The sequence below is a fragment of the Cebus imitator genome, unplaced genomic scaffold (genome assembly GCF_001604975.1).
Source record: "Cebus imitator isolate Cc_AM_T3 unplaced genomic scaffold, Cebus_imitator-1.0 Scaffold80, whole genome shotgun sequence".
NCBI classification, from domain to species: Eukaryota; Metazoa; Chordata; class Mammalia; order Primates; family Cebidae; genus Cebus; species Cebus imitator.
Window position 1 is genome coordinate 5,221,612 of NW_016107395.1, and position 10,647 is coordinate 5,232,258.

The window sequence follows — 10,647 nt, forward strand, 5'->3', positions numbered from 1 at the left end:
CTTAGGATTTTCTTGGCTATGCAGGCTCTCTTTTGGCTCCATATGAAATTCCAATTCTGTGAAGAGAAAGTCAATGGTAGCTTGATGGGGATAGCATTGAATCTATACATTACTTTAGGCAGTATGGCCATTTTTATGATATTGATTCTTCCTATCCATGAGCATAAATGTTTTTTCCATTTGTTTGTGTCCTCTCTTATTTCCTTGAGCAGGTGGATTGCAGTTCTCTCCTTCACATCCCTTGTACATTGTATTCCTAGGTATTTTCCTAGGTATTTTATTCTCTTTGTAGCATTGCGAATGGGAGTTCACTTATGATTTGGTTCTCTGTTTGTCTATTATTGCTGTTTAGGAATGCTTGTGATTTTTGTACATCAATTTTGTATCCTGAGACTTTGCTGAAGTTGCTTATCAGCTTAAGGAGATTTGGGGCTGAGACAATGGGGTCTTCTAAATATACAATTATGTCATCAGCAAAAAGAGACAGTTTGACTTCCTCTTTTCCTGTTTGAGTACCGTTTACTTCTTTCTCTTGCCTGATTGCCCTGGTCAGAACTCCCAATACTGTGTTTAATAGGAGTGGTGAGAGACAGCATCTTTGTCTTGTGCCAGTTTTCAAAGGGAATGCTTGCAGGTTTTGCCCATTCAGCACAATATGGCTGTGGGTTTGTCAAAAACAGCTCTCATTATTTTAAGATATTCCTAGTTTATTGAGAGCTTTTAGCAGGAAGTTGTGTTGAATTTTATTGAATGCCTTTTCTGCATCTATTGAGATAATCACGTGTTTTTTGTCATTGGTTCTGTTTTTGTGATAAATATACATTTACACGATGGATTACGTTTATTGATTTGCGTATATTGAACCAGCCTTTCATCACAGGAATGAAGCCAACTTGATCATGGTAGATAAGCTTTTTGATGTGCTGCTGGAGTTGGTTTGCCAGTATTTTACTGAGGAGTTTTGCATCAATGTTCATATATTGGCCTGAAATTTTCGCTTTTATTGTGTCTGCCAGGTTTTGGTATCAGGATGATGCTGGCCTCATAAAATGAATTAGGGAGTATTCTCCCGTTTTCTATTTTTTGGAATAGTTTTGGGAGAAATGGTACCAGCTCCTCTTTGTACCTCTGGCAGAATTCTGCTGTGAATCCCTCTGGTCCTGGACTTTTCTTGGTTGGTAGGCTATTAATTGCTGCCTCAATTTCAGACCTTGTTATTTGTCTATTCAGGGATTCAACTTCTTCCTGGTTCAGTTTTGGGAGGGTGTCTGTGTCCAGGAATATATTAATCTCTTCCAGATTTTTAATTTATTTGTGTAGAAGTGTTTATAGTATTCTCCAATGGTAGTTTGTATTTCTGTGGGATCAGTGGTTGATATCCCCTTAATCATATTTTATTGTGCCTATTTGATTCTTCTCTCTTTTCTTCTTTATTGGTCTGGCTAGTGGCCTATTTTGTTGATCTTACAAAAAAAACAGCTCGTGGATTCATTGATTTTTTTGAAGATTTTTTTATGTGTCTCTACCTTCTTCAGTTCTGCTCTGATCTGAGTTATTTCTTGTCTTCTGCTAGCTTTTGAATTTGTTTGCTCTTGCTTCTCTAGTTCTTTTAATTGCAATGTGAGAGTGTTGATTTTAGATCTTTCTTGCTTTCTCTTGTGGGCATTCAGTGCTATAAATTTCCCTCTACACACTGCTTTAAATGTGCCCCAGAGATTCTAGTATGTTGTGTCTTTGTTCTCATTAGTTTCAAATACTTCTTTATTTCTGCCTTAACTTCATTATTTACCCAGTAGTCATTCAGGAGCAGGTTGTTCAGTTTCCATGTAGTTGTGTGGTTTTGAGTGAGTTTCTTAATTCTTTAATACTGAATTCTATTCTAATTTGATTGCACTCTGGTCTGAGAGACTATTTGTTATGATTTCCATTCTTTTGCATTTGCTGAAGAGTGTTTTACTTCCAATTATGTGGTCAATTTTAGAATAAGTGCAGTGTGGTCCTGAGAAGACCTTATCTTCTGTTAATTTGGGGTAGAGAGTTCTGTAAATATATATTAGTTCTGCTTGGTCCATAGCTGAGTTCAACTCCTGGATATTCTTATTAATTTTATGTCTCATTTATCTGTCTAGTATTGATAGTGGGGTGTCGAAGTCTCCCACTATTATTGGATGGGAGTCCAGGTCTCTTTGTAGGTCTCTAAGAACTTGTTTTATGAATCTGGCTGTTCCTGTATTGGGTGCATATGTATTTAGGACAGTTAGCTCTTCTGGTTGCATTGATCCCTTTACCACTATGCAATGCCCTTCTTTGTCTCTTTTGATCTCTGTTGCTTTAAAGTCTTTTTTATCAGAGACTGGAATTGCAATCCCCACTTCTTTTTTTTCTTTCCATTTGCTTGGTAAATATTTCTCCATCCCTTTATTTGGAGCCTATGTGTGTCTTTGCAAGTGAGATGAGTTTCCTGAATACAACATACTGATGGGTCTTGATTCTTTATCCAATTTGCCAGTCTATGTCTTTTTTAAAAAGTAATTTAGCCCTTTACATTGAAGGTTAATATTGTTATGTGTAAATTTAATCCTGTCCTTATGATGCTAGCTGGTTATTTTCCCTGTTAGTTGATGCAGTTTCTTCATAGCATCGATGGTCTTTACAATTTGGTATGTTTTTGCAGTGGCTGGTACTGGTTGTTCCTTTCCATGTGTAGTGCTTCCTTCAGGAGCTCTTGTAAGGCAGGCTTGGTAATGACAAAGTCTCTCAGTATTTGATTGTCTGTAAAGGATTTTATTTTTCCTTCATTTATGAAGTTTAGTTTGACTGTATATGAAATTCTGTGTTGAAAATTCTTTTTTTTAAGAAAGTTGAATATTGGCCCCCACTCTTTCTGGCTTGTAGGGTTTCTACTGAGAGATCCACTGTTAGTCTGATGGGCTATCCTTTGTGAGTAACCCAACGTTTCTCCCTGGCTGCCCTTAACATTTTTTCCTTCATTTCGACCTTGGCAAATCTGACAGTTATGTGTCTTGGGGTTGCTATTCTCAAGGACTATCTCTGTTGGATTCTCTGCATTTCCTGAATTTGAATGTTGGTCTGCCTTGCTAGGTTGGGGAAATTCTCCTGGATAATACCCTGAAGAGTGTTTTACAACTTGGTTCCATTCTTCCTGTCACTTTCAGGTACACCAATCAAATGCAGATTTGGTCTTTTCACAAAGTCCCATATTTTTTGGAGACTTTGTTCATTTCTTTTCACTCTTTTTTCTCTAATCTTGTCTTTACACTTTATTTCATTGAGTTGGTTTTCAATTTCTGATATCCTTTCTTCCACTTGATTGATTTGGCTATTGATACTCGTGTATGTTTCACAAAGTTCTGTACTGTGTTTTTCAGCTCCATCACGTCATTTATGTTCTTCTTTATACTGTTTATTCTAGTTAGCAATTTGTTTAACCTTTTTTCAACATTCTTAGCTTCCTTGCATTGGGTTAGAACACGCTCCTTTAGCTCAGAGTTGTTTGTTATTACCCATCTTCTGAAGCCTGCTTCTGTCAAATTGTCAAATTCATTCTCCATCCAGTTTTGTTTCCTTGCTGACTAGGAGTTTGATCCTTTGGAAAAGAGGCATTCTGGTTTCTGGAATTTTCCACCTTTTTGCACTTGTTTCCCCCCATCCTTGTGGATTTATCTACCTTTGGTCTTTGATATTGGTGATTTTCAATTAGGGTTTCAGTGGGCATCCTTTTTGTTGATGTTGATGTTATTCCTTTCTGTTTGTTAGTTTTCCTTCTAACAGGCTCTTCTGTTGCAGGTCTGCTGGAGTTTGCTGGAAGTCCACTCCAGACCCTGTTTGCCTGGGTATCACATACAGAGGCTAAAAAACAGCAAAGATTGCTGCCTGTTCCTTCCACTGGAAGCTTTGTCCCAGAGGGGCACCTGCCGGATGCCAGCCAGAGCTTTCCTGTATGAGGTGTCTGTCAGATCCTTCTGGGAGGTGTCTCCCAGGCAGGATACATGGGGGTCAGAAATCCACTTGAGGAGGCAGTCTGTCACTTATTAATGCTCCAAAACTGTGCTGGGAGACCCACTGCTCCCTTCAGAGCTGCCAGGCAAGGATGTTTAAGTCTGCTGAAGCTGCAACCACAGCCACCCCTTCCCCTAGGTGCTCTGTCCCAGGGAGATAGGGGTTATAAGTCCTTGGCTGGGGCTGCTGCCTTTTTTTCAGAAATGCCCTGCCCAGAGAGAAGGAATCTAGAGAGGCTGTTGGGCTACAGTGGCCTTACTGAACTGTGTGCACTCCACCCAGTTCAAACTTCCTAGCAGCTTTGTTTACCCTGTGAGGGTGAAACTGCACACTCTAGCTTCAGCAATAGCAGACACCCCTGCCCCTACCAAGCTCAAGCATCCCAGGTGGACCTCAGACTGCTATGCAGGTAGTGAGAATTTCAAGCTAATAGATCTTAGCTTGCTGGTCTCCATGGGGGTGTGACCGAACGAGCCAGACCACTTGGCTTCCTGGCTTCAGGCTTTTTTCCAGGGGAGTGAATAGTTCTGTCTCTCTGGCTTTCCAAGTGTCACTGAGGTATGAGAAAAAAAACTCCTACCATTAGCTTGGTGTCTGCCCAAAAGGCTGCACAGTTTTTTGCTTGAAACCCAGGGCCCTTGTGACGTAGGCATCAGAGGGAATCTCCTGGTCTACCAGTTGTGGAGACCATGAGAAAAGTGCAGTATCTGGGCCGGAATGCACTGTTCTTCCTGGCACAGTCTCTCACGGCTTCGCTTTGCTAGGGGAATGAAATCCACCAACTGCTTGCACTTCCTAGGGGAGGCGACACCCCATCCTGCTTAGGCTCATCCTCTGTGGGCTGTACCCACTGTCCAACCAGTCCCAATGAGATGAACTGAGTACTTCTGTTGGAAATGCAAAAATCACCCATCTTCTGCGTTGATCTCGCTGGGAGCTGCAAACTGGAGCTGTTTTTTCAGCCATCTTGCCAGTGAAAATTGAAAGTCAAGATTTCTAATGCCATCTCTTCTGAAGTCATGTGAAACCCACACTTGTTCCTTCTGGGCAGTTTCTGTGATGATACAAGTCATTGCTTCTAGGAAAGATTTCCCACCATAAATTTCTTAATTTCTTAAAAACTTCCATTACCAACCAGAATTTGAAAGTCAAAAATTACATTTTATTAAATTTAAAAAATTGTGTGTATGTTAAATGCTCTCTACCTTCCTCATTGAGAAAAGACTTGGTTAGAATTGTCTTATTTTCCAAACATGAATGATATATGAGGTCAAGGAAAATTAATACATAATTTTCACTAAGATCACTTCCAAAATTGAAAAATAAACCAAATATTATGTAAAAGAAGCTGAAGGGAAACTGATATTTTTAAAACAAACAAAAATTGTAACCACAGACATCATCTGAAGGAATAATAGTACTCAGGAAAGTTTTAGTAAAGTCTAGAAAATATTTAGATGATTCTCTTTTAATATAAAAAGCAAAGCTCTTCCTTCACCCATTGTTTACAAACAGAGAAAAAATGCATAATATTCTCAATTAGAATGTTACTGGTATTCAGGAGTTATTCACTGGAAACGTGAGACACAATTGTGAGAGACCCAGAAAGGAGAGGAAAACATGATATGGAGAGAGAAGAATTCTCACTATCAAGGTGTCATCAGAGGAGCACTGCTATTAGAATTCCTCTTGATAATGAATATCTACTGCAATTCTAAGATGAATGGCATCTGATGTCAAATATGAAGCTGCTTTGTTATGTATGATACATTTACCCTCTGCTTCCCCCAAACATTCTATAAACCTTTGAAAATTTCTGTCACAAACAACATTGTGGTAAAGTGGCAAATTAAGAAAAGGAAAGCGGGCAGGGTGAGGTGGCTCACGCTTGTAATCCCAGCACTTTGGGAGCCCAAGGTGGGCAGATCATGAGGTCACAAGATCAAGACCCTCCTGGTCAACATGATGAAACTCCATCTCTATTAAAAATGCAAAAAGTAACTGGGCATGGTGGCTCACACCTGTAAGCCCAGCTACTCGGAAGGCTGAGGCAGGAGAATCACTTGAACAGGGGAGGCAAAGATTGCAGTGAACCAAGATCATGCCATTGCACTCCAGCCTGGGTGATAGAGTGAGAATCCGTCTCTAAAAAAAGAACAGAAAAGCAGATGTACATACATCACTCTATAAAGTGTGATACTGAAAAGGAATGTTAATGGAGGTATCAGCTATAAAGGCATTTATAATTAATAATAATGTAAGTACTCCTGGAATCTGTGGAAATAGTGGAGATGGGATTGGGGTCACATTTTGTGATATGGGATGAAATCATATTGCTCATTTATTAACTTAGAGGATGTCCTTAGATGACTGAATGGTTTGGAGGCATCTCTGTTACATTATTCAAGCACAGAAAACAAACAAGTGTTTAATTATTGGATCTTCAAAACATGAATATCTTCCTTCTCCCTCCCTAGGCTGAAATTGGACTGTCTTTATAAGTTCTATGTTTCTTTTTATTTGAGACCTAAGTTTTCACTAATTATTGCATTTAGGAAAGAATTTTTATACTTGATGAATTTTTAGCCATCTCCAAGCTTTCTAGAATCGGATGGATTAATAAACTATAAATACAATGTAAATGCTGAGAATAAGGGAGAATGAAGTTAATAACGTCAGCTATTACTAGTTAATATTTCAGCATTCTAGATATTTTAACTAGCTTTATTTCCTAGAATAACAACTAGCTGAAACAATGCCCTTCAAAAATGGGAACACTTCCTTGGTCATAAAACAGCGTAATAGAGAGAGAAGAAAAGAACAAAACAAGAATTGGAAGTAGACAGGTAAAAAGCATACTATACCTTTATATACTCAATTCTTCTAAATTCCATTCATTGTTTTCCTGTTTATTTCTTAACTTGTTCAGAATAAGTGCTGCTTATAAAATAGTTGTGGCAAGTTTAAAATGGTAAAAATAAATCACACTAATATTACCCCATATTTTCAATTCCAGCATTAAATTGCTTAGCTGACTTCCAGTCTTTAAAATGTCTTTACGGAAACCCTTTTCAACCCAGTACACTGAAGTATAAATGAGAAAGTTTGTTATTTAAAAATTTTAAATTAAATGTTTTGACAGTACCATACAAAAATGACAGTCATAAAGCCTATTCCATTGCCTGTGAAATTGTAACAAGCCTTATCGTTGATTGAATACTACAGAAGACTAGAGGATGGTGTACACATACACAATGGATTTCTGAAGGGAATAAAAAGAGAAAAGTACAATGTCTTCAGAAATAATACTGTTATTAAGGTTTTGCTATGGTTAAATCCATATTTGAAAAAATGTTGGTACCTACTCTGGGTGCACGTATTAACTCAAAGTTCACTCTTAAAGTCAAAGCATAAACTTCAATTTTCAAAGACCTATACTTTTATTGTACTAAATTTGGTGAGATAAAAATGTTCTCCAGTTCTTCACAAGTAACTAACTTACGAGTTCCAAAACAGACAAAGATTTATTTCAAATTTTTTCAGCCAAGTAATGAAATTATTTTGCATGTTGACTTCTAATATTTATTTCTAGGTAAACACGATCATTGTTCATAGAATAGTAGAGAGAGTCAATGAAAGAAACAAGGTAAACAAACCAAACACAAAACAATAACAAAGCCAGTAGTTGGGCAACGCCTAAATAAATTGAAAACAATAAAAGAATAGTCAAGATTTTAAGCTTCATTTAATTTTTGTGGATATGTGTGTTAATTGAAGTTTTTAACAAATATCTGTACATGTGAATATCATAGGTCATTTTAATTTTCATGTTTCTTTTTTACTATTTCTGGTTTCGAAATTTTCAAAAATAAACCTGTATTGATTTTATAACCAGAACAAAAAGGTACTTAAAACTAAATTAATCTTATTCATTAACAATACAATAAAGACATTTATTTTCAGAAAATTCTGTATTACTTTGGAAAAGTGAACTAATCTCTATATTCCAGAGTTCTTTTTACTTATAGACATAAAAAATAAAATATTAATCATTGGCATTTGGCCACCTTCAAAAGAGAAAACCTAGGCAGAAGGAATAACTAGGCTCATTCTACCCCATCCACAAAAAATTACACACAACTATATGTTATGGCAAGTTAAACAAATGAGAGGAGAAAGACAGATGGTGATCGATGCTGTGCTTAGTACATAAATTAGAACAGTAGATGAAGCCAAGTTTCCATTTCAAACAGGCATCCTTTCCAAAATATCACTGATTTAGGTATTTGTAATATTCTTTTCCAATTATAGAGTGGCCCATTTAATACATTATAGCATATATTGTGTATTAAATAAACAATACATTTGTGAAATAATGTATAACTTTAAAAGAGAAGTATTTTATATGACATAGATATACAAATTTGTCCTAGATGAAGGTATTAAAAATTATTCCATGAAATGGCAATAATAATAATAATGATAAATCTTCACTGGGAAAAGGAAAAGGAAGAAAATCCTAATTCTGTATTTTATTTATTTATTTGAGGCAGAGTCTTACTCTGTTACACAAGCTGGAGTGCAAATGGCATTATCCCAGTTCACTGAGATAAAGAGCCTTTACTTCCTAGGCTCCAGTGATCCTTCCACTTCAACCTCCAGAGTAACTGGGACTACAAGAACTTAACACTGTGCCTGGGTTTTTTGTTTCGTTTTGTTTTGTTTTTGTATTTTTTGTGGAGACAGTGTTTCGCCATGTTGCCCAGGCTGGTCTCAAACTCCTGAGCTTAAGGAATCCACCTGACTTGGCCCCCCAAAGTCCCAGGATTACAAGTGTGAGCCATAGTGCCTAGCCTGTTTATTAAATGTTTAGTTATTGGTTTGGGTATATGAATTGGATGACTAATTTTTTTTCTAAATAATATACCAAGGGATTTTTTTATGAAAAAAAGTCAAAGTCAGGCCTTTTGCTTTTTGTTTATTTGTTTTGAAGACAGATCTCACTCTGTCACCTGGGCTGGAGTGCAGCGATGCAATCTCAGCTCACTGCAACCTCGGCCTCCGGGGTTCAAGTGATGCTCCTGCCTCAGCCTCCCAAGTAGCTGGGACTGCAAGTGCGCAACACCACGCTGGGATAATTTTTATATTTTTCGTAGAGACAGGGTTTCGCTATGTTGACCAGGCTGATATTGAACTACTGACCTCAAGTGATCTGCTTGCGTGGGCCTCCCAGGTGCTGAGATTATAGGCATGAGCCACCGCACCTAGCCTAGACCTCTTGCTTTTAAACTACATTAATTTTTCCCTATGTCATTCTACCTCAGATACCAAGAGAGTTAGGGGAAGCTGTGGCCTCAATATCTGATTGATAAGACAGGAAATCTGATATAAGAAAGTGATACAATATCCCAATGATTTAAAAAATAAATCTAAAGAGGTAACATCAGTAAAAATGGTACCTCCAAAAACAATCTTCTCCATAAAAGCAATGAGAACACTGGCAAAAATGGAATGAACAGCCCTTCAGAACTCTGGAAATTAACCAAAGTATTGCAGCATTGTGGGGAGAACATATTCAGAATAAACACAGAAACTTGATAAGAGAGTAAGTTTGTCATGTGTTAACTTGCCCTATTCCACAGTCACCAGCTCCACAATAGCCTTGATATACAACATCCCATAGTCATGATGAAAACCAACAGCCTGGCAGATAGTGGAGAAGAAAGAATGAGGTTCAAGCTTCTTTAGAACTCTGTTCCTAAAGAATTGTCATTATTTGATCTGTCTGGTAGTTTCCTAGAAGACCTAATATGCAAAACTCTTTGTTTGACTTGACTCGGAGCTTGCCCAATGCAAACAGTATTTTTCCTGAGAAGCTACTGAAAGCAATCATATGCAATTACTGAACATCTCTGCTGAATGAGTAGTAAATAACAACAGGGGCAAGCAAACGGCTTAAAAAGAAAATGCTTAAAAGGAAAAGCTAGGTAATGAAATGTCTGTAGGGAGCTTTGAAAAACTCTGACCTATTTCCCAGAATCTGGAAGGTTGAGGCAGTGTGGTAAAACTGCCTAAAATAGTGTTGAAGGCATGCTCCAATATCCATGCACACAGGGGAGAGAATGGGAATAAGAAAGAGTAAAGATTTTGTGTTCAGTTGAAATTAAATTGTTATCAATCAGAAAAAAATTTGCTTTAAGTTAAAAAGTAAATTGTAATATCTAGGGCAATAGCAAAGAAAAGAACTCAAAAAAACTCAGGAAAATAAATGACAGGAGAATATAAGTGATACAGAAGAAAATATGTATTTAACACAAAAAAAAGAGCAGTAGAGGAACTGGAATGATAAGATATATAGAAAATTAACAGCGAAATGGCAAAAGCTTTTTTTTTTCCCCATTTATTTATTTTATTGCATTTTAGGTTTTGGGGTACATGTGAAGAACATGAAAAATTGTTGCATAGGAACACATGTGGCAGTGTGATTTGCTGCCTTCCTCCCCATCACCTACATCTGGCATTTCTCCCACTGCTATCTCTCCCCAGCTTCCCACCCCACACTGTCCCTCCCCTATTTCCCCCCAACTGACCCCAGTGTGTAGTGCTCCCCTCCCTGTGTCCATGTGT